Source organism: Sciurus vulgaris (assembly GCF_902686455.1).
Source record: "Sciurus vulgaris genome assembly, chromosome: 1".
Lineage (NCBI taxonomy): Eukaryota > Metazoa > Chordata > Mammalia > Rodentia > Sciuridae > Sciurus > Sciurus vulgaris.
The window spans coordinates 60,586,544-60,613,473 of NC_136461.1; positions in this window are offsets into that span (position 1 = coordinate 60,586,544).

Consider the following 26,930-nt stretch of genomic DNA (forward strand, 5'->3'; position numbering starts at 1 on the left):
CTGATTTATGGTTCCCTTAAGCAGTATGTAATGTCCTTCTTTATCCCTTCTGACTAGTTTTGACTTGAAGTCCACATTATCTGAAATGAGGATGGATATCCCAGCTTTCTTGCTGAGTCCATGTGCATGGTATGTTTTCCCCCATCCTTTCACCTTTAGTCTATGGGTATCTCTTTCTACGAGGTGAGTCTCTTGCAGGCAACATATTGTTGGATCTTCTTTTTGATCCAATCTGCCAGTCTATGTCTTTTGATTGATGAGTTCAGGCCATTAATATTCAGGGTTATTATTGAGATATGATTAGTATTCCTGGTCATTTGGTTCATTTTATTTATTTATTTATTTATTTATTTATTTATTTATTTATTTATATTGAGACGACTTGGTTCTTCCTTTATTTGACAATTCCTTTAGGATAGTTCCTCCCATTGCTGATTTGTTTCTTTGTTTTTCATCTCTTCCTCGAGAATATTTGCTGAGAATGTTCTGTAATGCTGGCTTTCTTTTTGTAAATTCTTTTAGCTTTTGTTCATCATGGAAGGATTTTATTTCATCATCAAATTTGAAGGTAAGTTTTGCTGGGTATAAGATTCTTGGTTGGCATCCATTTTCTTTCAGGGCTTGAAAAATGTTGTTCCAGGCCCTTCTAGCTTTTAGGGTCTGGATTGAAAAATCTGCTGATATCCGTATTGGTTTCCCCCTGAATGTAATTTGATTCCTCTCTCTTGCGGCCTTTAAAATTCTGTCTTTATTTTGTATGTTGGGCATTTTCATTATAATGTGCCTTGGTGTGGGTCTGTTGTAATTTTGTATATTTGGAGTCCTATAAGCCTCTTGTACTTGGTCTTCCATTTCATTCTTTAGATTTGGGAAATTTTCTGATAGTATTTCATTGAATAGATTGTTCATTCCTTTGGTCTGTTTCTCTAAGCCTTCCTCAATTCCAATAATTCTTAAATTTGGCCTCTTCATGATATCCCATAGTTCTTGGAGTTTCTGTTCATGATTTCTTACCATCTTCTCTGTTTGTTCAACTTTGTTTTCAAGGTTAAATATTTTATCTTCAATGTCTGATGTTCTGTCTTCCAGGTGTTCTATGCTATTGGTTATGCTTTCTATGGAGTTCTTAATTTGGTTTATTGTTTCCTTCAATTCAAGGATTTCTGTTTGTTTTTTTTTCAATATCTCTAACTCTTTATTGAAATGATCTTTTGCTTCCTGTATTTGCTCTTTTAACTGTCGATTGGTGCGATCATTCAATGCCTGCATTTGCTCTTGCATCTCGTCATTTTGCTTCCCTGAGCATTTAATTATGTACATTCTGAACTCCCTTTCTGTCATTTCTTCTGCCATGCTGTCGTTGGGTTTCATTGATGTAACATCTAGATTTGTTTGCAGCATTTTCTTTCCTTGTTTTCTCATATTGTTCAGGTATCAGTTGACCGCTGTGATATTGCAGATTTCCTCTATTGTCTTATAATATCCCTGAAGATTTCTATTATATCCCCTCTTAGTCTTCAGTAGCCTGAAGTCTTGGAGGAAGTTGATAATGCAGTGCTCCACAAGGGAGCTGACTCCCTAGGGGTGGTGGCCTTCCGGTGGGGTATATTCCCTGCTAGTGGGCAGAGGTACCTTCACTTGCTGATGAATGGTCATCCAAAAGGGAAGTAGGATGTGGGCTGATGCAAGACCAGTTTGGGCCTGTGTCTCTGATTTTACAGTCCTTTTGGGAGAACCTCACCCGACAGGGAGGAGTCACCCGGTGGGGAGGTCTCGCTGGTTGGTTTTCCTCCCAGAGGTTCCGTTCAATTCACAACTACCGCCTGGGCTGGGCAGCCTTCTTCTGCAATGTTCCCAGGGACCCGGACCTACCTCCTGGGCCTGGAAGCCTCACCCTTCGCAAACGAATCTCCTTCGGCTGCCTCTCCTCAGAGAAGCTGCCTGCAGTCCTGGAGCCTTCGCTCCGCCCCTCAGTTTGTCTGTGGGGCCCTTCCACCAAGAAGCCGTCTAGGACCCTGCTCTGCACTTTTCGCCTGGCTATGCGGCCCCTCCTCTGAGCAGCCACCTGGAGCCCCTTACAATCGCTCCGAGTCCCAGTGACCCGCCACACGCCTTTTCCTCCGGCAGCCACCTGTTGTTCCGTGCGGTCGCTCTAAATCCACGTGACCCACCACGCACCCCTTTCTCCACCAGGCAGTCACCCAGAGATCTGGTGCGTCACGAGTCCCAAGAACTCACTGTGCACCTTCTTGTCCCGACTGCCACCCGTAGCCCTGGTGCAGTCACTTCGAGCCCAAGCACCCCGCCGCGCTCCTCCTCCTTCTCCAGACAACCCCCCTGTGTTCAGGAGCGGATGCTCTGGGACCAAACCACTCACCATGCTGTTCCACCGGATAGCGCCCAGAGCCCTGGCGCAGCTGCTCCAATTCCAAGCGACGTGCTGAGCCCGTATTTCTCCTTCTCCTCTGGGCAGCCCCCTGTGTTCAGGGATGGTCGCTTTCAGTCCAAACAGCTCACCAAGCACCTTCTCCTTTGGGCAGCCTCCCAGAGCCCGGGTGGGTTGCGCCGAGTCCAAGCGCTGTGGTGAACAGCCACCTCTCCAATGCTCCCAGTTGTCTGCGATCACTGCTCCGGCGGGGGGAGGGGCGTATCGCCGGCAGCTCTACTTCAGAAAGTTCCCTGCTTTCGGGGCTACCGCCCCTTCCGGGACGCCTGCCCAGTGGGAAACCCTCACCCGGCTGCTTTGAGTTGGTCCCAAGTCTCTCTATATCTCCTCTTCTTGAGTCCTGAGTTCACGCTGCTCCTCCGGATAGCCGCCCGGAGCCCTGGCGCAGCTGCTCCAAGTCCAAGCGACGTGCCGAGCCCGTATTTCTCCTTCTCCTCTGGGCAGCCCCCTGTGTTCAGGGATGGTCGCTTTCAGTCCAAACAGCTCACCAAGCACCTTCTCCTTTGGGCAGCCTCCCAGAGCCCGGCTGGGTTGCGCCGAGTCCAAACGCTGTGGTGAACAGCCACCTCTCCAATGCTCCCAGTTGTCTGCGATCACTGCTCCGGCGGGGGGAGGGGCGCCTCGCCGGCAGCTCTACTTCGCAAAGATCCCTGCTTTCGGGGCTACCGCCCCGTCCGGGACTCCTGCCCCTCCAGGATGCCTGTCCAGTGGGAGATGCTCCCCCGGCTGCTTTGAGTTGGTCCCAAGTCTCTCTATATCTCCTCTTCTTGAGTCCTGTGTCCTGGAGCAACACGAAAGGCAGCCACCCTCTAGTCCGCCATCTTGAATCCCCCTCTGTTTTTTTAATTTACCTGTTTATGGCAAAACTATTAATATTACTTGTAGTAGACACTTTGCCTACTTCAATGCCACATATTTTTTGCTTAGCAGGCTCCTGGTAATTCTTTACATTACAGTTTGTGAGTCATATACTCTTTCTTTTTTCATGCTGGAGTTTGAGATCAGGACCTCGTGCATTCTAGGCAAGCACTCTATTGCTGCACATTCCCAACTTTGGAGTCAGCAACACTTTTTTTGGAGGGAGGGGCTACGGGGGATTGAATTCAGGGGCACTCGACCACTGAGCCACTACCCTGGCTCTATTTCATATTTATTAGAGACAGGGGCTCACTGAATTGCTTAGTGCCTCACTTTGCTGAGGCTGGCTTTGAATTCATAATCCTCCAGCCTCAGCCTCCTGAGCTGCTGGGATTACAGGAATATGCCCATGCCCTGCTGGAGTCATCTATTCTTGGAAGTCTATTTTCAACTCCTCACATGCCTCTCTGATAATGCCTCATAATTTTATCTCCATTATATCATTTCTCACATTGTATTTGTATTGCCTGTCAATTATGATTTGTCTCAATGAGATTACATCTTCCTGGAAGATAGAACCAATGGCTTATTCAGAATTGTAACTCGATTTTTCACCTGAGTTAATAGTTTTGAATGAATGTGTTAGTGCAGGTATAAATGAATGTTTGTATTCATCGTTAAATCAAGCCTTAATTTTTAAAATCATAATTGCAATATAATCTGAAATATTCATATTTTCAGTGTGAAACAAAAATAGTTGGGTTGAACATGACTTTCACCATTAACAAAACTAATCATAATGCAGTTACTCAATAAAGAAAAGTGAAAAAGAAAGGAATAATCATTTAAGCACTTCCTGTGGGTACATGGACATCTGTGTGTATGTGTGTGTATCAACTCTATAAAATGTATATTTTTCAAAAATATATATTGGTTGCACAAGTTTATGCTATGGCAAAAGTTTTATAAATGCTCATGATACTAAATATACAGATTAGATTTATACGATTCAACATACATTTACAACACCAGATACAATTCATAATGCTGCCAATTATCGGAAAAAACATTCGTCTCTGGCATTCAGCTTATGTCCCGTTGGCTTTTTTTTCCCTTTTAAATGTTGCTTTGAATTACTTTTAGAAAATATTTACTTTACTTTTGGAGAAGGGATTTTGTTGCTGTAGTATATGTGCTAAAATATTTTCAAAATAAATATAAAACATGAATCATAATATGTTATATATTAATTCTTGTTACATTAAAAGTAATGTCAATTTCACAACAAATTCAAATTATATATCTGTGGTTATAAATAGCACACAGTCATGCTATACTAATTCAACACTCTGAGTACTCATTTTGTGAATAAACATTTCCTTCAAGACAACAAGATAAGTCTATAATACTGACTCTGAAAATATTTCAAATCTGATTTAATATTTTATTAACTTAGAAATACACTCAATTTAGGCTTGAATACAATCATTATTATTTTAATTAGGACATTCCCATTCCTCAATTATATCTTTATTAGTCAAATTGCTCTACATTTGCACAAAAGCAATGTTTTAGAATTAAGTTAGAGGTAGCAGACACAAAAGTATTTAGCAAGGTCATTCTTTAAATCTGAAGACTTCTGCACTTTGCAATGCATCAAACCGTAATTTGTAATTGACAGTTTTCTTACCTAGAATGCTTCTCAGTCAAGAGATTGTTCTCCAAAGACAGTCAGCTGGGTAAATGTCAGAGGCTCAAAAAGTAAATTATAGTGCAAACAGTGTTGATATTTCTATGAAATGGAAGAAAGGCATATTTATTTTTAAAATATAGAATTTTATTTAAAACAAGTGAAAACCTTCTATTGTGACCTTTACGAGATTCCAAACAGTGACGAATTTGGTCATTACAAATAACCTTTTCCAGAAAGAGCTTTACCATTCGGGACTTCCATTTGGTAATATATGTGAATTAATTTCTTTTCTACAAAATAACTCATGATATTAAATTTTTATAAGGTATTTTATCCCTGTTACTAGAGTTTTAAACAAATTTTGAAAGGGAAAAATGTAAGGGAACAGCTACGAGTTAGTCTATCATTTTCACTTGATTTGGGAAAATTAGTAATTTTCTCATTTTTTCCTTCTGTACAGAACGATGCTGTATTTGTGTGATCTTTGTTGGGAGTTATGTTTCCCAATGTTCTTATATACATCTTAATTAAGCTCTATTGAGTAGCTCCATATAAAGCAGTTTCCTACTTAACAAATAGGTTGGATTGTCTGAGTGCATTTGCTTAGAATCTGAAACTCTTTTCTCCATTTAAAGAAATAATATTGTGGCTTTATTTTGCTTCCCAAGTTAATCTTCACAAGTTTTTAGCTCTTAGGGGGCTCAAAGAAAATATAATAAGCATGAATTATAGACCTATTTATGTATGGCTATATAAGATTATGAAAATAAGTAAAAGGAGAGGGAAATAATATTGCCAAAATCTCAAATGGCTTGCATAAGAAAATGTCTGTTGAAATTCAGGTTAAATTATAACTTGGTGTTATAGGATCACGTCCTGGCCTAATGCTCCTGCTCCAAGTGCTTTGCTCTTCTCAGTGCCTCAGCTCCCAAACCCTGTGAGCCAAGTGGACTACAGATCTGTTTTGCTGATTGGGCTTGTGATGCCTTACGACATGACTTCAGCAAGGCAGTGGCAGGGAGCCCCCTCAAAAAAATAGAAGATAAAGGGGCTCTGAAAGACCAGGTCTCTCTCTTTGATTTAAAATCCCTGACAAACTGGTCCTGAGCTTTTATTTTGTCTTGACTACGCCCCTCCCGTTCCTGTTTCCTCTAGAACACTGTCCTTGATGTGTTCAGTATGAATACTCCCTACCAGTTGTTCTACATAATCTGATGAGGAGAGTCAGTTGTCTCCGATAAGCTAATATAAATGAAGAGCAGAGGTACAATCAAGTTTCAACAAATCATTAGAGCCCTTAACAAAGGTTGTATGGTTATGCATTGGAGAGTACAGAAGTCTAGATTTAGAATTGTCTTGTTATCCATGAGTCACTTCCATGACTATCTACAGTGGTGGACACAGATTCTATTCTCCTATTTGTTTTGTGTCTTCATAATCTTTAACATTGCCAATACTTTATTTATTTATTTAGTTTTTTCTTCTAATGGTGAAAACACTTCACTGATGCAAGTACAGTTCTTCTGTTTTCAATAAGTTCTTATGATATCCCCAGGTGCTAGAAGAGTGATTGGCATATAGGAGACACTAATTGTTATTTCTTCAATGAATGATTTAATGAATGAATACTAACACAAAGACTTTGTTAATTTGAAACTTGCTTTATCTTAAAAGCACATGTTTATATTACTTTGCAAATAACAAGAAACAATCCCTTTGTATCAAGTACTTTTTAGACGACTGTTTGCTTTATAGATAGATTTCTTGTCTGAATAGGTTTCCCCTATTCCAAGTCTCCATCCACAGAGGTGCTTGGTCTGTCACCTTATTGGATCTGACTAAATGGCCATGACTCAGGTCACTTGTTTCCTGCTTCACAGGTACATAGGGAGACTTATGGACGATAACAAGTGTATAAGAAACACAAAATTATTGCAAATTTTTCTCTTCACAATCTAGTAAGAAGAAAAAGGAATTACAGAGCTAATAATATAGCTTACTGTTAATAGTGCTGATTAAGTTTCTAAAACATATTTCCTGGTTCTTTTACCTTAGTAACAAATAGAATTCTAGTGCCTATGGAAATTGTGTCCCTTTATATGGACATTTGAGATGCACAAAAACATAAAATATTATTATTTTGTAATGTTTTCATTTAACAAAGATTACACAGCAAATAAAGTTTATATTAATGAATACTGGCCTCAGGATTTTTTTTCTTTTTTTGGTGATTAGTTTGATTGAACATGGGATTTTAGATACAATAATGAAAAGCATATACTGAAAAACAGTGATCAAATATTAATAATGAAACAATGGGGTTACCTGTTTACAAGAGTAAAAAACACAGACTATTAAGGTCAGAAGTTAAAGATAAGCCTCAAATTTGACTCAGGTTAGTCACAATTCTAACATACATTTATATATCAGCAATCAATGTCAATTACAAAATAAGAAGTGATAGTAAACATGATAGAAATACAGACTTCAATTGCACAGACTTATTTTGTTTTAAACATTAGACTGCCGAACCCTTTAAAAGAAGAACTGAGAATTCAAAGATTACTATTCTACTATAAAATTGGTATAAGCACACCAGGTCTATTCTAGTTCTATGTCACTGCCTCCACTTGTGGGACCATTAATTCAGAAAACCAGCCTGGAACAATGGGGGATTAATCAGGACACACAAACATGTGGAGAGAAAACAGGGATCAGGTGGGGCACTGATCTCAGGTGGAGAAGCAGTGGGATCCAGTGGGCCTACATAATAAACTGGCCCAGGAAGTGTATTATATAGAATCTCATAGTCAGGAAGTTAAAGACTATAGAGGAATTGTTCTTGTGTACTAGAAAGTTACAGGGTTAGAAACAGCTATTTCATTGTTGCAGTGTTAGGAGCTTTCTGTGACACCCAGGAAGCCCATTGTCCACTTTCTATTAAGAGGGCATACTTGAAAAACTTAGAGCACTGGTGAAACATTGTAGTTATCTTGCTATGTTTAGAAACCTCTATCCCTGGGAGCTAGCTTCTGAGACTCAAGGTTAAGAACTGAATGGCCGGGTGTGCTGGCACATGCCTGTAATCCCAGCTGCTCAGGAGACTGAGGCAGGAGGAATGTTAGTTCAATGTCAACCTCAGCAATTTAACGAGGCCCTAAGCAACTTACCGGGACTCTGTCTCCAAATAAAATACAAGGAAAAAAAAAAAAAACAAAAAAACGACTGGGTGTGTGGCTCAGTGGTTGAGTGCCCCTAAATTCAATCCCTGGAACCAAAAAAAAAAAAAAAAGAGTGAGTGGCTCTGTGGCTAAGACAGAACCCCCTTTTGCACAGGGTGTCACCATAGCAACTGGATTATCTCTATCAGCACCTTGATCTGGAGACTCCCCAGAGTGGCATTGCCTCTGTCACAGAACAGTTTCAAAGTCCATAATTCAGTCATTGCTCCTGACACATCACAATTCATTACCACTTTCTCCTATGTTAAATAATGTGTGTGAGTGTGTGTGTGTGTGTGTGTGTGTGTGTGTGTGTGTGTTTCTATGAATTGAATCCAGGAGCACTGAGCTATGTCCCCAGTTCTTCTTGTTTTTCATCTTAAGACATAGTCTTGCTAAATTGCTAAGACTAGTCTCAAATTTTTGATCCTACTGCCTTAGCTTCTTGAGTAGTTGGAATTACAGGCATGCACTACCATATCTGACATATTCTTATCTTTTAAATTAGTTTCTTAAACATAAAATTACCTAATATATTTAAATATTATGCTACTGATTAAATACATAAAAGTCAGATATGCTATAGTATGCTACTTTTACTATGAATATTTATATATTTTGCATAGAAATATTTAATATTTTAATTAAATTTGTTAATTAATATTATAATATTAAATATTAATATTAAACAATATTAATATTGTTTAATATTGTTAATATTGAAACAATATTTAATATTGTTCTCAAATGAATCAGGTATTTGTGAAATTCTATGCCAACAACCCTACTCTGATTTAAAAATTATTTTTAATGAAAATGGCAGGTATATGTCATCAAAAAAAAAAAAAAAGAAAAGAGAATTAAAGAAGAAAATAATAGTGTCTTTGTAAGACATAAATATTTTCAAAGTATGTGACTAATAAATAAAAACTTATACAATGGGGTTTAAATTATAGCTTAAACTAATAATTACTGCTCAGAAGAATTAATTTTGTGTCAAAAAGTTTGTTAGATGCTTGAAATGTACTATATCTAATCTAATCTCACAAGCACTTCTGGAAATTAGATATATTATTTTCCTTTTATATAGGGTAAATTTAGGCTGAAGAGTTTAAGCCTTGCTAGAAACCAGGGAAATCTATAGAGGCTACATTTTCAATTTTTAGTTTCCTCAAAACTCTGAAGCTTTTGTTTTTTCCACTAAAGTATGCTGACTCTCAATTCCTAATTGACTACACTAATCAGAAACTCAAAAACAATGCCAAAAATCACATAATCTTATCAATAAATAGGCTAAGGGACTGAACAGACACTTCACAGGAGAAGAAATGCAATCAATCAACAAATAAATGAAAAATGTTCAACATCTCTAGCAATTAGAGAAATGCAAATCAAAACAGATTTCATCGCACTCCAGTCAGATGGCAATTATTAAGAAAAGAGGCAATGATAAGTCTTGGCAAGGATGTGGGGAGAAAGGTACACTCATACATTGCTGGTGGGAATGCAAATTAGTGGCCACTATGGAAAGCACTATGGAGACTCCTCAGAAAACTTGGAATGGAACCACCATTTGACCCAGCTATCCCACTCCCTGGTTTATACACAAAGGACTTAAAATCAGTGTACTACAGTGATGCAGGCACATGAGTGTTTATAGCCACTCAATTCACAGCTAGACTGTGGAACCAGCCCAGATACCCTTCAACAGATGAATGGATAAAGAGAATGCAGGACATATATACAATGGAATATTACTGAGCCTTAAAGATGAATGAAACAATGGCATTTGCTGGTAAATGGATGGAGCTGGAGAATATCATGCTAAGCAAAATAAGCCAATCCCAAAAAGTCAAAGGTCAAATGTTTTCTCTGGTATGCAGTTGCTGACCCATAATAGGGGGTGACTTGGGAAGAATGGAGGAACTTTGGATTAAGCATAGGGAAATAAGGGGATGGGAGGGGATGGAGGGTGGGAAGGATAGTGGAAACAGACAGACATTATTATCCTATGTATGATTGCAGGACTGGTGTGACTCTGCATCATGTACAGCCAGAGGAATGAGAAGTTGTGCTCCACTTGTATACAATGTGACAATATGCATTCTGCTGTCATGTATAACTAATTAGTACAAATAAAAAAAAAACACAAATGAATTAGAAGTATCCCTTTAAAACCCTCTTTAACAATGATGATCCCACCAATTAAATATAATCTGCTCCTCTAAATGCTCCAGGACTTTTTATCATCATTGCCTTTTTTAGACATAGTTTTTTTGTAGTATTATCTATTTACCAATCTGGGTATTTTACTAAATTATAATGTGGGATTCTGATAGAAAGTAGACACCAAAAAATGTAGAAATCAGTGTAAGTCTTTACCCTCAGTCAACTTGCCATATTATAAAGGTGTATATGTATATTAAGTTTAGAACAGCAAAACTCAATACTGATTATATAATCTTAAAGGCCTCTCTTTTTCCAATCCTGCCCAAATCACATATATTTTAATAATACAACATGGATCTCCCTGATCAGGAAATAAACAACTTGACCTTGTCGTCAGTCATCTAAATTCTCCTGTGGAAGGCAGAATAACCAAACAACACCCCTTGCCCCAAAGAACAATGTGTACATCTTTATCCCCAGAACTCATGATTATTCCATGTTGCCCTTGCATAACAAAGCAAAATTAATGCTAGGGATGCAAATAAGGTGGTTGGTCAGATGCCTTTAGAGAAATAATCCTGTATTATCCAGATAGTTCCAATTTAATCACAAGGGTAGAAGAGAGTAAGAGAAACATGTGACCACAAAATGTCATGTGATGTGAGCAAGACTGGTCAGTCCATTTTCAGTTTTCAAGCTGGCAAAAGTGAACATGAACCAAAGAAAGAGGGCAGCCTCTAGTGATGGAAAGGCAAGAGAATGAATGAATGAATTCTCATCTAGAGCATCCAGAAAATAATGCAGTTCTTTGAACACTTTGATTTTATCCCAGTGAAATTCATTTTGGTTTTCTGAACAACCAAACTGTAAGGTAATAAATTTGTTTTGTTATAAGCTACTGTATTTGTGTTAATTTGTTATAGCATCCATTGAAAACTAATACATCTCTCTTGGCTGATGCATCTTCTAGACCTTTAACAATTTTCTGTAAATATCATTGCATATTGATTGTCACATTTGCATTTCCTTCATTATGTTTTTTTGGTGTTCTTGTCTGTTTATCATTACTTCTTTGGGGGACTAGTAAAGAGAGATTTTCTTAGAATGAAGATCTAGCTGTGTCTGGAATGCAGATATAAATATCTTAAATATGTGCTTTGCAAATTTATTTTATTCTTCCTATTTAGCCTTGAACAAACTTTTTTTTTGGATGTATGAATATGTGTAGCCCCATGTTTATCCTCCCAGTTTTACAGTGTGAGTTTTCTTCCCATGAAAAAAGGGTTATTCTTTACCCAGGGAAATGGAGGGAATTTTCTTAGGAATTTATATTACTTGAATTACTGTAGCCTAAATTTCTCAGGTTTTTTAAGTTTTAGAAAAAGCAGACATACAACTAAAAATGTCATAGCAAATTATTCATCCAAATAACATTTATAATACACAAAAGTTTTCAACTTCTGCATCTATTAACCTAACATTTTCAAGGTAGAGCAATATTGCTTTTGTATTCCAGAAAAAGGTAGGTAGAGAAAAATGAAGAACAAAGAAAGAATATATGAAGGGAAAATTTTAGCTTCACCAGATACTCCTCAGCTTCTATAAGGTCTCTGAAGCATCTTTGAACTTATGCACACTTGGGGAAAGTATAAAATCATAAATGAAATATCATTTTTATAATATTTTTCTACCTTTTTTAGGAAGCACCTACCAATGCACATATTTTCCTGTTTCACTATGTGACATTTGACATACTCCTGACTCCTTGGACAGTCAGAGATGGGCCTCTTGTGTTCCTTTAACTTTTGCCTTCCTACTCTCTTTTCATGTAGATGGAATTCTGTTATTATGATATTTTTCTTGCTTTTTAGGCTGGCCTTTCTTGTGTTCTCCAGGAAATATTGAGTCAACACTACTTGCTCAATTCCTTTTCCATTTAGAGTAGATACACATGTCTTATCATCCTCCTTTGAGTCATGTTCATGGAGCTCTATGTGGTAAGAAATATATATGACTTCTGAATGCTAATGTGCCAATTATGTGAATTGTCTCAGTCCCTTCCCTCAGGCAGGGTAGTTCTCTACAGAAGGAATCCCTTTATGGGGAAGCCAATACCTAACCCCAGCTTCTATTCTATATTCTGTTCCACTTGCTGATGTGAGGAACATTTTCCTTGTATGGTCCTTTGAGTCTAGATTTTACCTTTGCGTCTAGATTTTAAAATCCTTCCCAATGGTGTAATCTCAGGGCATGTAAAATGTATGTATTATACCAACAACACTTTTCCAGTCTTGGTACTCACCTAGAAATGATTGAAAGATTGTATCTGTGCATTCTCAAATCCCAGCAAGTTTTCTGATTCCTAAGAATACTCATTCCAGTCATGAAAATTGTGATTGATAGTAGCTTTATACTATTGTTAAGAGGCACCTCTCATATTTTCCTGTAACTGGACCTCTTTGGAAGAGTGATTCAGGATAACTCTTGAGATTGTGCCTCGTATCTTTATGTATCCTTTTGGGATGGAGTCAACCCATTCCTTTTAGCTAAAATATTAGAATAAGTTATGCATAGATATAATTATTTTTCATTTATGTGTAAATATAAGTGCTTTTCCTTTCACTTATTAAAACTTAAGTATGGCCTTCTCTTATCCCAGTTCAAGGAACATATTTCATTTCATTTTATTTTCTAAAACTTCTATTTGAACGTTTTCTCACTGAGTTTTGAGCAAAATCTATTTTAGACACAATAATCTGTGGATTATGCATTCTAAGTTCTTACTTTTGCATTAGTTTTTGGAAAAATTCTATCAAGCTTCTTTCTGCATAATTGCAATAAGATGATCTATTCCCTTTAAAGGCTTTTATTACTCTTTATCGTTATTCAGAAAATCTAACACTCCCTCATGATTATGGTACCTGAAGCCCACAAACATCATAAGGACTTCTATGTTTCTGAAAGTAGACCCAATGTGAAATCATTTAATGCTGGTGGATTATGGCTTGACGATACAGGAGCATAAGAATAGGGGCCATATAAATAAGCAGAGAGCACATCTGTACCAAAACTATAAGCTTTAGTAAGAGTAGTCAACATCTCATTGCTCTTTCATCAACTCATGTTAATTTAACAAATAATTCCGTTATGATTAATAAAACATTCTTTTAAAGTTGGATTGTGATAACTATAAAAAACTAATAAATCAGTTTAAGAAGAATAGAGATAGAGCATCGTGAATCAAGGAAATTACTTTTCCATACAGTAGTTCATAAAGGTCTCTGTGTTGGTTTATGAACAAAAAATGTAGGAATATGAATGTCTTGTTAAGGACTTTCCAAAAAGAAGAAAAAGTTTTAGTATGTTCATGGCACAGCAAAGAATGAGAAAGGTGGGGAGACACATAGATAACAGCATCAGGGAGAACAGACAAGGCAGTCCTAATCATCAATACCCTAAAACAGAATTTTTGGGTGAAAGCTAGATTGGAGTCAGGTCTCCTTCTTCTTGCTCATCCTAAATCTAAATCTCCAGTTCTGCAACTGGAGTTTGGAGTCTAAGCAACTGGGACTAAGGGACTGAAGAATAAGGATTAGAAACCAAGTATTTGACTTAATCTTGATGAGTCATGGGCAGACATCGGTATAGGATGTAACAACAAAGAAAAGGTACAATATAACATGGTTTAGCCCAGTAGACATGTGACCCAGTGGATCGCAAATTCAGGGCAGCCATTCCTTCTTTCTTGGGAAGGGATTAAGGGGGATAGATGGAGAAATCATATACACATACTTCAATCCCATCAGAAGAGAGTTGTGTGTAAATCTCAATGAAAGTGCTTCTAGGAAGAAGTATTTCCTAACAGTTATCATTACCTGGAACAATGCAGCTCATCATTTTGAAAGTTATCTAATGTATGGGAAATGCCTTAGAACAAGCCTTCTAAATATTGCTGGTTTCAGATAATTTGCCAATAATACTTACTTTATCATGACAGCTTTGCTTCAGAGTAGTTTATAAGATGGTTGAGAGGTCATTCATTGTGAAATGTTAGGATAAAATAGTATTTTATAAAATTTGGGACAAAACATGATAGTTTATTATTACCATATTAATAATTATTTTAAAATTCACTTTTCTATAAACTTGATGAAAATATTCGAGGCAGATGTAAAGATCAAAAGCACTAAAGGAGATAAATATTTGATCATTTTCTCTTTACCTAGTTTACAGTGTATACTGAAAGTGATTAATTTCAATAGTAGTAACTTCCATTTGTCTAACAATAAGAGATTTCAACCAGTAGAGGGACTTGTCACTCAACAAAGATAATGGATGATATAGCAACATAACCATTGTTCTACACACAAACTACGAACCAACTCTGGATGTTGATTGTTTGGGGTGAATTGCATGTATAATCATGAGTTCCTTGTTTTAATTATAGGAAAAAAATGCCAGTGAATAAATGACTGGGAATGTTAATTCCTTCCCCCTTTCCCCTGTACCCCCACAAAAGTTTGCTTACTCTTAGGTAATAATTTATTTTTTAAAAAAAACAACTTTTTGTAAATTAAGATTCACACTAATTAGATGAACATGAATACAAAAGTATCATAGAATAATGTTATAATAAAAAATAATCATTGTTGATAATTCTGGAATCTCGCAAATGTATTTTCTAACACATAGAGCTTTCTGGTAAAATGAAATAATAATGTACATTTTGCTTTAAATACTTTTCATAATCAAATATAGCATAGTCATATTTTCATATCCATAGACAAACATGTATAAATACTTTAAGTACAAATTACATTTTCCTATAATGGAGATTTCAAAAATGGAAATAAGTATGTCAAATATTGTGGACATATACTAGAATGTGGACATTCTATATTTTATTTAACCTTGTTATTAGTAATGATATTGTGGTAAACATCCATGTGTTTTGTTTGAGTTGGATGGGGGAAATTATTTCAAGAAAAGAAAAATTTATTTATATTTTGTATTTTTGGTACATTATCACTTCATTTTTCTACAAAATCTATATGAATTTTATTTCCACCATTAATTTATGATTGTGTTTATGATAAGATTGATTGTGCTGAAAATATGCTTAATTTTTGCATCATACAAAAAGAAAGGCAACTAAATATTTCCTATAACATAACTGCACCTGACAGTCTCACTTTAAAATTATCATTAATATTTTGATTTAATTTTTCATTTTGTTTTATATTTGACCGTGAGGTTAAATAGCTTTATATTTTGAACAAGGTCATTTTAAAATATTCTTTTCTGTTTTTTCATCTATATTTAAAATGCCTTTTCATATTTATTGCTCTTTATATTAGGGACAACCACATTTTGTGCTCATTTCTTTTACTTTTTTCTTACTTGACTGTGACTTTAATGTTAAATCATCATTCTGTATCTGTAAAAGGTAAGTCTCCAATGATTTCATAATAATTCTTCAAAACACTCACCTCTGTTGAGATCAGATGTTAAGGTTTGTTTTACATACTTACCATGAATAAGTTCCATCAAACTACTGAAGATTTCAGATGCCCTCATATGCTGCCAATTTTCATGGAGAAATGATATTCAGTTAAAATGTGCACTATAAATAATCCGTATTTTCTTGATTACAAATATGTTCTCCCAAGAACTAAAAATACAAAAGAAGCAAAAATCTCCATTCTTCTGAATTCTACCTATTAAATTGTTGACCTCTTTTTTATCTATCAATTATAACACTTCTTTTAAATGCAGTCTTCACTTTCCTCAGTCCAGTGCCTGTTCCTATGACTGGCTACCGGAGTCCAAGTTGGTGAAACAATCATGGATCTTTTATTCATTTTCATTCTACTCAAGCATTATGCCATGTAAGATTATTTTATTCTATTTCTCCAGAATTATCTCCTTTTCATGATTCACTGTCATTTTTCTCTACTTACGCATCTCTAGTGACCCAACTAACTTTATCTGCTCTTTTAATGGGACCATCTTAAATCACTATGTGGATTTAACTATCACCTCTGTGCAGTTGATTCTGGGATCAGTAGACATGACTTATGTCTTGATCCCTCTTCAGAGACCTAATTAATAAATGCTAAATAAAACTAATGAATGAATGGTATAAGGATGTACCACCTGGAATCAACCTTTAGTTTAAGGAACTGCTATAGTATCTATTCAATTAATGCCTATTCATTGGACAGTTACTATTGAGAGGCAACAACCATGGTATGGGATTATGGTAATAAATAGTATACGAATCCAAGGAAAACTCACTGTTTAGTTTAGTCAGTCTGAAGTAGGACTTACAATGCTTTCTTACATCAAAGGGCTTTTTGAACCTTGTTGTATAATGGGCATTAAAATGAATTGCTTACTTATATACCCATTGTTGTTAAAAGAAATAAGAAAAAGTACACAGGTTTTCCCAATTAAGAAAAAATGAAGAAATTTTTAAAAATAATTTTAGTTGTAGATGGATATGATACCTTTATTTTGTTTACTTATTTTATGAGGCACTGAGGATCAAAACCCAGCACCTCACATGTGCTAGCAAGCACTCTACTACTGAACCAAAACCCCAGCTCAGAAAAGATGAAGAAAATTTTAAATAATATATTCAGAGCTGAAAGCTTGCAAGAAGCCCATCTATTAAAACAACAAGAGTAAATTCAAGCTAGAGCAGAGGTAATGCTGAATTATCCTACGGAACTGCATCACTTGAAAACAAACTGTTGGAATGTCTATAATATAAAAGAAAAATGTGGTCTGAATTCAGGTCCAGATAAAATATGATCCTGTTTTGTAGTTTAAGGATACTTTTACATGTAAAGGTGTGTATTATTTGGTAAAATTCCCATAATAAAATAAAGGTCACCAAAGGATGTAAGAATAAACTTTCCTCGATAGCTAATTTAGAGACCTTTTAACCACCCAATCAGAAATGAAAATACAGAGTTAAGGTATTGTTCTCCCACTGACCACATTGCAGGGGTAAGTTTTCTATGAGTTTCACGTAGGTTAAAGAGGAAGCACATCAGGAAAATTCTATGAGTCTCACACATGTGTTAAATACTCAGAGGGATTCAGAAGTACTACGAGTTGCTGAAGTCCTGGCCCATGCACTGGACACCTGTGGATAGGCATTATGACTTTTTGAAAGACATTTCCTCAGACCTCTCCATACATGAGCTGAGACTGCTCTTCTATTAATCACTATTTCTGGAGTGAGGTGGAGATGACCAGAGGATACTGGAGGTACACAGTATGCAGTTAATTTTTTTCATTGAATTTTAAGTTTGCACCAGTCCTTTCCCCATTAAAAATATACTGTCTTAAAAAGGTAATTCTGTATTTTTATGATTATAAAACACATTAGTAATGAAAAATATAACAAGGAAGGAAAGGGGGAAAAAGGAAAAAAAAATGAAGATAAAAGAGAAAAATAGAAATGATAACTGGTCTAGGAAACAGGAACATTGGAAGGGTTGAAAGGATTGGAAGGATCTGGAGCAAAAGCTATCATCTGTGTATTATTGTTATTCAAATCAAAGAATCATTCTTCTAGCATGAGGAATAAAATTAGAACAAGTGTAAATAATTGATAACTCATTCACTTATTAATAATACATTTTAATAAAAATATCTTATTTGGAAGAAAGCATAAAATTAGGAGCAACTGACATTGCAAAAATGTAGACATTAATTACATGCACACACACACACACACACACACACACACACACATGTCCATACACATATGTCCCGAAATGATATGTGTACATATATACATTTTCAAACACTTGCACCACCTTGTGATTGAGTTGCCCCTTGGAAACTGCATTAAGAGTAGGTTTATGTAGATACATATTAAAGCAGAAATCTAATTGTCTGTGTTGATTTATTGCCCTAATCTAGAAAGTATGACAAAACACTACACCTACCAGTGCCAACTGTGGATCACCAGAAAAGGCAAAGATGAGAACATGATAATGAAGTAGAAATCAGGGAGATGGAGAAGGTGGAGAAGTGAGGGAATATCTAGTGCTACTGTCTCCTGGAATTTTGGGATTGTGGCATTTGATAATTGTTCCTATTTGGGGGAAGGAGATGTTGGTATATTAAGAGAGAAGTGAACAGACAGGGAAAAACATGAAAGAGAAGAAATGTAAAATGGAATTTAACAATGGGTTTTCGATTGTAGGGCATTTTATGATTCATTTTATTTCCAACAATTTATTATGCTTTTTCTTCCTTGACAGGTGTTCAGTAGCTCACTGTGATTGTTGAGAAGTCAGCACAGGAACCAGGGTGGGTAGCAGTAGGAAACTCTGTCAAATCAATGAAATAATTAAAGTCAGGTTAAAAACCTGCTGATTCTAAATAGGTATTTTGAGAAAGATCAAGCACATATGGTCGTGTTTCAAATATTTTAGCTTTTTTGGCTTAAAAAAAAATCTCACTTAAGAAAGTTAAAATTGATTTTTTTCCCTTAAAAAATTAAGTCTATATAAGAAATTTGATAAAAATTTGCCTTTTAAAATACCATTTCAATATGGGAAATAAATCCCAATGGCTCAGGAGGCTGAGGCAAGAGGATCACAAGTTTAAAGCCAGCCTCAGCAACAGCAAGGTGCTAGGCAACTCAGTGAGACCCTGTATCTAAATTTAAAAAAATGGGGGTGATGAGGATGTGACTCAGTGATTGAATGCCCCTGATTTGAATCCCCAATTTCCCCCCAAAAGAAATATGGGAAATAAATTTTATAAGGGCAATTCCTAATCAGTTTGTACTGGTGTATGCTACTGCCTATTACCATTTGGAAATAAGTAAATCAACCGAGGAAAGTAGTCTATATTAAGGAAAAATAATAAGTCCATTATTACTCTTTTCTAGGTATGGCCAGTTCCAAAGTCATCTCATTTATCGTTTATTTGTTAAGAGATTATAAATCACCGATTTAGTTAAATAGTCCTTTATTTGCCCTTTGTTAATATAATAAAGATTGATTTCCTTAAGGCAGAGGTTCTCAAAGTGTGACCCACACATAGTGGCATAAATTATTAGAAATGCCTTGAAATTTGTTGGAAATGCCCCATTTCAGACCTACTGAAAAAGAAACTCTTGAGAACAGGATCAAGAAATGTCTATTTAAAATCTTCCACATGATTCTCGTTCTCATTAAAGTTTGAGAACCATAGAATCAAACAATGATTGCTTCCCTTTTTAAGATTTTCTTTCTGCATGCTTCTGGAGAATTTTAACCTTCTTGGTTCCCTAGAGGTTGAAGTGACTCTTAGGATTACAGTGAGACAGATGACTGCCTTAGGCAACATATTTATGATCATGACGTAATTCATTCAATGAAACTTCTAACAGCTTTCCTGAATAGCATTCTTGCTTCGCTTCATGCTCAAAAATGTGGCTTGTGGAAACCAAATTATACTATGAAAATTTGTAGCTTTTTAAAAATGGAACTATATGGTGTAACAGCATTTTGTATGCAGAATTTGTTGACAAGTAGCAACTCAAAAATTACCTGTTTGTGCTACATAAAATATGAACCCATCACATCATTGCTTTATTGGAATTATGCATCCTTGAATTGCACTTAGACCAATCAGATAAGTGAATTCAATCAATCAGACTTTTTCAATGTCTTGATTTTCGGTAGTCAAGGATGAAGTCATTTATCTCTAAATACCATCAGAAGTAGCTTAGAAAACTGGGGTTAGCAGTCAACATAGCTCTTAATGAACAACTCTCATCAATTGTAAAAGTGAATGGTTCATATTTGATAAGTAGAACGCAATAAGAATGTACCAATTGGCAAGATATCTCTGATCATGTCTATATGAGATTATTTGAATAAGGTATACAAAATGCAAAAATAAGTTACACAAGAAATGCAACTTACTTTTTCTTAAGTCTTATGGCTAAAGCCTCTTTTATTAGAGAAATATTTAGAGAGATTTTATTATAGGAAGATGCACACATTTTTGCTTTCCTTTATTTGACCACATGGTCTGGACAACCAGACCATGGATACTTAACTCCTGGTTATTTAAAATACATGGTTTCAACTTGGCAATACTGTGTATGAGAGGTTATTAAAATACCCCTGGAGAAGTTCCAAGTACTTGAAGCCTTTTAGTATATGACATTCTTTTTGATGGCTACACATTTAGTATTCATTCAAAATTATAGAATTATTTAAATTTCATGCATGCCCTGATTTAGAACTACAGAATTTATTAATTAAATGTAAAAGTTTTGTACAAGAGTCACAATTTTGTAAGATTCATATTTTTGGCTTGTATTGAATTTCTGCTGATGAACTCAACTATAAATTGCTGACATAGCCCATGACAGAAGAATAAATATGCAGTAAGTATACTTGAGAATATATTTTGGTCAATAAGGATAAAATCATTTATTAAATTTGTATTATTTTTCAAACAATTTAATGTAATTTAGAAATTAATTGAATGTGGCAATTAGCTTAATCATGTTGCTCTTCAATACCTACAATGTTGACACTCCTGAAGAAGGCCACATTCTTGTTTGCTTAATTTAGTAAAGTTGGGAGGTACAGATCTGTCACTTAATTAAACTTGTAACATAAATAAGAAACATTACACCTATTAAATTATTGTCAGGCATTACACAAAGAATAGAAATAATAAAAAGCAAGAATGAGGTTATACTTATTGATATAATGAAATGCTATAAATTAATCAAAGTAATTAATCAATAGCACCAGTTCCACGCAGGAACTTTGAATTATTTTATGAAATTAACATCTGAAATATTCCAGTATTTGTTAGATTAAGTAAGTGTGCTTAGACTTTTGGTTAAAACACCTCAAGTGGAAAAAGACCAGTCATAGAGAATATCCCATAACATAGCTTCATGAAAAATCCGAAGACTGCAGGGAACAAAATGACAAAATTTGAAGGCCATGTTGTTTAACTTTGGGATTGTCAAACTCTTTAATTAAATTGTTGTGTGATGATAGATGTATGAATATGATGCACCATTAGGATTTCAGGATGAAAGGTAAAAATAATGTTAAAGATACAGATCAAAAATGAATTCACTCTAATTTTAAAATCAGTCTCAGATAAATGTCAGTAGACAAAATATTTATCAGAATTTCTGTTACTATAAGAAAATTCCTGAGATAAAACAATATTCTTCAGAAGAGAAAAGATTTATTATGGCTCACAATTTAGAGGTTTCAATTCATGCTTAGTTGGCCTGTTTGCTTTTGAGATTGTGTCTAGGCAGGACATCATGACAGGAACCTATTTCACCTCATGGCCTGTAAACAAAAAGGAAAAGCACATTGTGTTTCTAAATCCCCTTCAATGGTACACCACCCAAGACCTAACTGCTCTCATCTGGCCCCACTGTTACCGAATCTACCATCTCCCAAAGCTTGAACCGAGACTTAAAGCATGTGGGGAACATGTAAAAGTCAAACCACAGCAGGCAATAAATAAGAAAGTAACACTTAAGCTATGTAAATATTGAGGTTCATATCAAAGGTAAAATAAATTCCTGGAAAACATCTAAATTTTATTCTCCTTTAAAATTTTCTTCCTGGAAATTATATTACTTTGGAAAATAAAATGTTCTTGGGGAAAAAAAATTAAGATTTTTTTTCTCCATTATTTTTTACAGTCTATTTTTTCCAGGTTCTCAGTCAGCTTCTGCATAGCTGAAATCAACTGGCCTTACCCTGTGGCCCAGCCCTACATCATTTTGGTGTCAGTCTTATTTCTATTTGGGAGATGTTTGAGGAGCTATCACCAACATTGGGGAGAAAATATCAGGTTAGCTTCATTGTGATTTGACTCTCGACTTGTACCTCATTCTGATAACTGGGGCACTGATGTTTCCTCAGCCTCCAAATTCTCTGCCTTTTAGGCCTACCCTTTTGCAGCCAGGAATCCTTTGCTTACGCATTGGGTGATCTATCTGCTTTCACAGAGGTTTTGGTGGTGTTGTGGTTGCTTTTTAATGATTGAAAGAATACTCTTTTGCTCTTCTTGCTTGCTTTCTCCCCAACTCTCACCCACCTTTGCTATTCTTAACCTTAACCAGAGGCTAAGATCCATTCACCTGCCAAGAGAAAACTATAATAGAAACCACTTGCTTTATTGCCACATAATCTATTGCTGATTCAATTACAGTCTCCATAACTGTGATTCATTTAGCTGTTGGGACCTTCACACTGCAGTATAGATTTCTCTGATAGGTCATTGCTTAAAGTATGTGATATTCTCTGATAATCAGACAAATGAGAAATCCAAGTACTTGGACATACATAAAGCTGTCCTCGTGTTCATTATTAGGAAGCATCACTCAAGGCCACATTGAGATGAAATAAGATTCTCTGTTTCACCAGTTTCTTTCTGGGTTCTTGTCTTACAAATTTCAAGAATAAGATCCACAGACAATAACAGAAGAAAAGCGGGAATAGAGTAGGATTTATTTAGGGGAGAAGTGAAGAGAGAGAACTCCCACAATGGGAAGCAACTTGTTAGCAAAAAAAAAAAAAACCCAAAAAATCCCCAAAAATCTGTTTGGTGTGTGAGCCTAAGAGCTTATATGGTTTTTGGATATGAGCACTGGTCAGAATCTAAGTTAAAAGGCACTGGAAAAATATGGTGGCTATTGGCTCTGTCCTTTAACCTTCGAGTTTTAATTCTTCCTGTAACGCCCATCCCAGTTCACCTCCACCTTCCATTTTTTCACTGCTCTGGGATAAAGGAGTTGACTAGAATGTCTTACATAGGTTAGCTTCATGGAGTGGTCTTTACACTTGAAAAAGACCTTGATGGGGCCTGTTAATGTTTCTACAGATTATCCTTCTGGTATAGTCTTTTTATAGGAACAAGACCTTAATTGGGGTCCATTACCCTGCCTGCCTGACCATTGACTATCTGTTCTTATTCAGTATTATGCACCTGCTATGCTTATTAAGGAATAGTATTACTAATATTATCTACAGGGTGACCAAATTCAAAGTTAGAGTAAATCAGAAATTATGTTGAGATACAAAGCTGCATTGTTTCTATTTTTGAAGATGTTAGATGACAGGTATGGTGGCAAGATGGGGAATTTTTTTTTTAAAAGGAGTCCTAAAGAAGAGTTTTAACAGTAAGAATGTAATTGCCTCCACTTTAACAAGAGACAACATATTTGGTAATTGAAGTAGGATGGCAGTGGTGGTGGGATAAAATATTTGTAATATAACCAAGTTACTTTTCTTAACTAATGGTGTTTCACATCCGCTGCTTTAGTTGCAAAATGAAGGGAAAGATATGTCTTTGCTCCTTCTGTTTGGGCTTTCCTTTTTCAGTCTCAGCATGGCACTCATGAAAAGGAAAGGGAGAATGGTGCCATTCCTGAGTATGTGGCAATCAGTCAGAACACTCCAGGCTGACACTGTTTTTCCACGTGTAATACCTTCAATATTTGAAATCTGTTTTGCAATCCAGTCAGACATTATCAGCCTAAACTACAGGAAACAATGAATAAATCTTCCATTCTAAGACTTTAGGAAGTAAATTCTTCTTGAATGACAATGCAGTTTTCTAAATACTGGTAATATATGTTCGTCAAAAGACATAACTGGGTTAAGCCTTATAATAGCATCTGCAAAAACAAAGTGAAACCATCAGTATATGTCAACAACACTGGTAATACCTCTGTACAGACAGGTGCATCAATTAATAAGCATTTTGTAAAAAAGAGCCCATATCTGATTTTTTGTTAAAATGAAAACAATATTAGAGAATGTAGCCCAATAAAACTCTGTGATAAATTCATCAGGGAGAACAAAGTTTATCCTAACCTGCAATAAGGAAAGACTCCAGGCTCACAAACAAAAAACAGAGAAAGGGAAGATCAAATCCCTGAGGAACACCGTTAACATAATTGAACACTTAAATGCATAAGAAACAAATTGAGACCACTTAAATAAATAAGAAGAAAGCTATGTAAAGACAGCATCAAGATGCTACAATTGATCTTTAACTGCCACCATCTCTGGAATTAAGCAGGACTGACATCTCTAAGGACTACTTCTTGGATGTAGAGCTAAATAGGCATGTGAATTTCTACAGGAACAGCATGACTTGCTAGCATCTGGCAGATGTATTATCTTAGGCAAGATTCCTGTCTTATTTATGACCCAGTTGCTTTTTAATAAACTGGGTGAAATTAATAACACTGCCTCATAGAATGTTGTGATTTTCAAATGAGCTAGTCAAATAAAATGTTTATCCCGTGGTGCATAAACTGTAGTAAAAAAAAAAAAAAAAAAAAAAAACAGTTAAAAATACTTTCATTATATTTATTACTATTATTATTATGACTAGGTATAGATAGTCATGACAATTTAAAACATATACTCATATAAGTAAGTGAAAATGAATGAATTAGTCATTAATAGAATTTTACTTTCTATTAAACATCCAAATCAACTCATAAAATAAATGAGCCCAAATTATACTTGTTTCACTTCCATTAAAATCTAATTTCTTTGTGAAAAATTGAATGGGATTGACTAAGTTGCAGTACAGTTTTTGAAATATTGCAGCCAAAACGTCAAAATCATGATGGTGAAATTTCACTAATATATGAAATATGAATTGTAAAATATCATAACAATATTAGTTACTATTAGATATTTATATACTAGTTGGTAAGTTAAATATGCATCAACCATCTACTAAATTGTTTGATCTGTTTTAGAGAAGTTATTATAGTATCTTGCACAAGATATTTTCTGTATTATTTCATTTACTTTTTTGACAAACTTAATTGAGGTATGAAATATATATAATGCTACTATAAATTTTAAGTTCACAGGTTGGAAACATTTTCTGTGAATGATTACATGAGGTAAACAACACCCAGATGATAACACAGCTATAAACTGTACCCCAGACATCTCTCACCTGTCTGTTTCATAGACATTTTGCAGTCCTGAACACGATCAATATTCTTGTTGTATCACCTAGGTTGATTTCAATTGACTCTGATTTTTACCTTGAAATCACATAGTGTGTAGTGTTTTGTGTTTATGATTCTTTTGCTCAACTTAAGTCTATAACACTGATTTGTATTGATGCTGAAAACAGGACTGTTTTGTTTCCTTGCTGTATTATAGTTCATTATCTAAACATTATATGATACATTTATTCCCTATTCTATTTACTGAAGGGTTATTTATAGTTTTTTGACATTATAACTGTACTTAAAGAACCTTCTTGTACATGCCTGTGCTATAATCATTTATTAATTTCTGTTAAGAGTACATTCAATATCAAATTGCTTGCCCATAAGATAGGTATATGTTTAATTGTGGAAGGTACTGGCAACTGTTTGGATGGCCCAATTTAAATAAGCAACAAAAGTTTATGAGAGTATTGTTGATCCTTTAAGTTCCCACAATAGTTATTGTTGCTTATATTCTGGTGTATTTTTATGTTTTTCTGATATTTTATTATATCAAGCACAGTTTCATGATCTTATTGATCTTTCGAATTTCTTCATTTGTAAAGGCCTACTCAAGTTTTTCACTTGTTCATATAAGGAAGTTTGATGTTTTATTACTATTTGTAGGAATTTTTTGAATAGTTCTATTACAGATATAGATGAGACAAATTTCTTATTTGTGGAACTTGCCTTTTGAATCTCTTAAAAGTATCTTTTCATACACTGAAGCTTTAATTAAATCTAGTTTTTCCAAGTAACTATTAGGTTTTATCAAACCATTGCATGGGAGAAAAAAATGGCAGATGGAATAATGCTTTAGATTCATTGTTTTGTATCCTTTTAGTTCAATTCTAATAGTTTTTAACTGATTGCGTTTGCTAAAAGGAATGGTGCAACAAACTAATTTCCAACAAAAGAGATGTACTTTTGCCCCCCCAAAACCAATATTTGTTTGCCTGTGCCTTTCTAAATTTCCAGGTCATTTTTAGAGTTTATTTGATGTTGAGTATATTGGTTATAATTGGTAACAACTTAGACTGCCAAAATTAATATTTTTGCAGCAAATCTGAGATACTTGTCTATAGTTACAAAGTGGATGTTTAGATTGGTTTATTTTTATGTAAATGTCATTAAACTCAAAAAAGACTGTTTTCTTAGAGAAAAGGGGAGCCCCAGTGGATGTCTCGGTCCTTTTAGAGCTGCACTTACAGTTGAGCAATAGTATGAGCCTCCCCAGCTCACTGGTAAAAACACTGCATGACTTTTATTTCTTCCAGAGAAATTTTCGCATTCTTTTTTTTTTTTTTCCCCACATAAGGGAATTTATTAAGCAAACAGTGTCTCCCTGCAGGGTAAGAGAGAAAATGAGAGGAAAAGAAAGGGAACGAGAAAGGGCGCGCGCAAGAAAGAGTGTGAAAGCGAGGAGGATAGAGAAAGTGAGTAGGAGAGAGAAAAGGATGAGAAAAGATAGCCAAAATTTTCACTTTCAATGAGGTAAGACATTGCCTG